This window comes from Numida meleagris, unplaced genomic scaffold, assembly GCF_002078875.1.
Source record: "Numida meleagris isolate 19003 breed g44 Domestic line unplaced genomic scaffold, NumMel1.0 unplaced_Scaffold407, whole genome shotgun sequence".
Lineage (NCBI taxonomy): Eukaryota > Metazoa > Chordata > Aves > Galliformes > Numididae > Numida > Numida meleagris.
The window spans coordinates 70,332-72,933 of NW_018364627.1; the positions used below are offsets into that span (position 1 = coordinate 70,332).

General features: G+C 48.5%; 1 pseudogene; it reads right to left on the reverse strand.

Annotated features, from left to right (window-relative positions):
* Positions 1-1,574: 1,574 nt before the first annotated feature.
* On the reverse strand, positions 1,575-2,581 carry LOC110391577 (annotated as a pseudogene).
* Positions 2,582-2,602: the final 21 nt, after the last annotated feature.

Here is a 2,602-nt window from a genome sequence, read left to right on the forward strand (position 1 = left end):
AACAAGCCCAGTTCCCTCAACCTTTCTTCATAGGACAGGTGCTCCAGCCCTCTAATTATCTTGGTGGCCCTCCTCTGAACTCGTTCCAAGAGCTCTGCGTCTTTCTTGTGCTGAGTTCCCCAGGCCTGGACACAGTACTGCAGATGGGGCCTCACAAGAGCTGAGTAGAGGGGGACAATCCCCTCCCTCTCCCTGCTGGCCACTCCTCTTTTAATGAAGCCCATTCTCCGCAGGGCTGCTCTCGAGTTCTTCCCCTAGTTTGTATATATATCTGGGATTGTCCCGGCCCAGATGCAGCACTTGGCCTTGTTGAACCTCATTCAATCCAATTCATTCCTCAAGTTCCTCCTGTACTTCATTCAACACTGTCACATTGTGCCCATGAAGAGAGGGAGAGGTGACCAGATTCACAATCACCCAGTTAGATGAAGGTGAAACAACACTCAAGGTTCGTACATACGTGGAAAAAAAAAATGAATTTTATTAGGAGATTTCTACAAAACAGTTATCCTACGTATGTCCATCCTCTCACAATTGTATCTGCCTAAGCTGCTTAGTTTTACAGGAAGATCAAGGAAGCCTTGAGTTACATAACAGCATTAAGAGAACAAGAGGAAAAGGAAAGAGAAATTAAAGGGGGTAGGGAGAACACCAGCCCTGGATCCAGCACTGAGCCTGCTGACGGGGATGCTCCACGTGGCATAAAAAGGAAGCAGCAGCACTAGAACTACAGGTAGCAGCAGAGAGAATACCTGCCTGCCCTCCCACCCAGCACGTAGCTATATCAAAGCAAAAGACGGGGGACAACTCCCCCCAGCCCCTATTTGGACTTGCAGTTGGCTCCAGTCCCAGACACACTGGACACCATCCAAATCACAGGAAGTCACACCAGGGCCCCTCCTGTAACCTGACCATTTCTAAGGGTACTGCTCTGGACAGTGTTCTTTGAACAGCAACATGTCTAGCCCCACTTGGTTTTGCAAGGCCACCTTGGATATCTGTTGAAGCTGTAAATTTGATTCTCCAAAAGCACGTTCTGCCCAGCTACTTAGCACATGGACCTACCAAGTTAGATTCTCCAGGGCAAGCTGGTGTCAGACAATAAATGTGCTTGGTGCCAAAGCTGCTTTGAAAATCAAAGGTGCTCTCATATCCCAGGTGTAATAATCGGGCCATTGGCCTGAATGAAGTCACACCGCAGCACTGCTGTGCCAGATGTCCTAGAACTCCAGTATGAACTGGAGTCAAAGGCAGCCACGTGGTATGCCATAACTGACATCACTCCACACAGCAGCCAGGGAGAATGGCCCCACTTGGAGCTTCGGGCAGAAAGTCAGAGAAGTTCCTACTGCATCAATTGCTATATACATTCATATATATCTATAATTTGTCAAAACTATTATCCTTTTCCTTTTCTCTATGTCAGTAAACAGCTTTATCACCACTCACAACTTCTACCAATGTTTTTTTTTTAGTTATTTTTTTATTCTCTCCCTCAGCCCACAGGGAAGGGTATGAGTAAGCAAAGGACTCTGTGGTGCTGAGCCACCTGCTGGGTTAAACCACAACACACTTCTACAGTCTCTTTCCTCTGTGGACGTGCTTGTGGGAGATGAGTCTAGAACTGCTTCTAAAGCTCGCCCCACACTCAGGGCACTTGTAGGGTCTCCCTCCTGTGTGGATGCGCTGGTGGCAGATGACATTGGAACTGCTTTTGAAGTTCTTCCCACATTCAGGACACATAAAGGGCCTCTCCCCTGTGTGGACACGCTGGTGGTAGGTGAGGTGGTAACTCCTTCTGAAGTTCTTACAGCACTCAGAGCACTTGAAGGGTCTCTCTCCTGTGTGGATGCGCTGGTGGGAGTAAAGGGTGGAACTGCTTTTAAAGATCTTTGCACATTAAGGACAATTGTAGGGTCTCTCTCCTGTGTGGATGCACTGGTGGTAAGTGAGGGCAGAACTGCTTTTGAAGCTCTTCCAACAATCAGGGCACTTGTATGGTCTCTCTCCTGAGTGGATGCGCTGGTGGCAGATGAGGGTAGAACTCCGTATGAAGCTCTTCCCACACTCAGAGCACTTAAAGGGTCTCTCTCCTGTGTGGATGCGCTGGTGTATTGTAAGGTAGGGTCTACATTTGAAGCTCTTTCCACAATCAGAGCACTTATACAGTCTTTCCCCTGAGGGTATGCGCTGGTTGTTCACAAGTCTGGAAATTTTAACACTTTTCCCACACTCATTTCTTGAGTTCTGTTTTTTCTTCTGGCACACATCGTTGCACCTGGGGTCTTCAGGCTGCTTCTCACCTGCTCTGAAGTCCAGCAGGTTCCTTGCTTTCTTTCCCAAATGCTTTCCCAGTGGCTTCTTGAAGTGCTAGGCTTGCTCAAAGCCCACATAGACATCCCTTCTGATTTCTACCACGGAGGCACTACCCCACTGCCTTTCGGCCACACCACTTTTCTGCAGGTCCTCCTTGATATTTGTGATCCCACCACCTCCTGGATGACAAAGGAAATCCACAAATAGCACATGGTGCCCCAAATACTCCCCCATCCCAGATGGCTTCTACAGCCCCAAACCTCCTCCTTCCCTCCAAGAGTTGAAG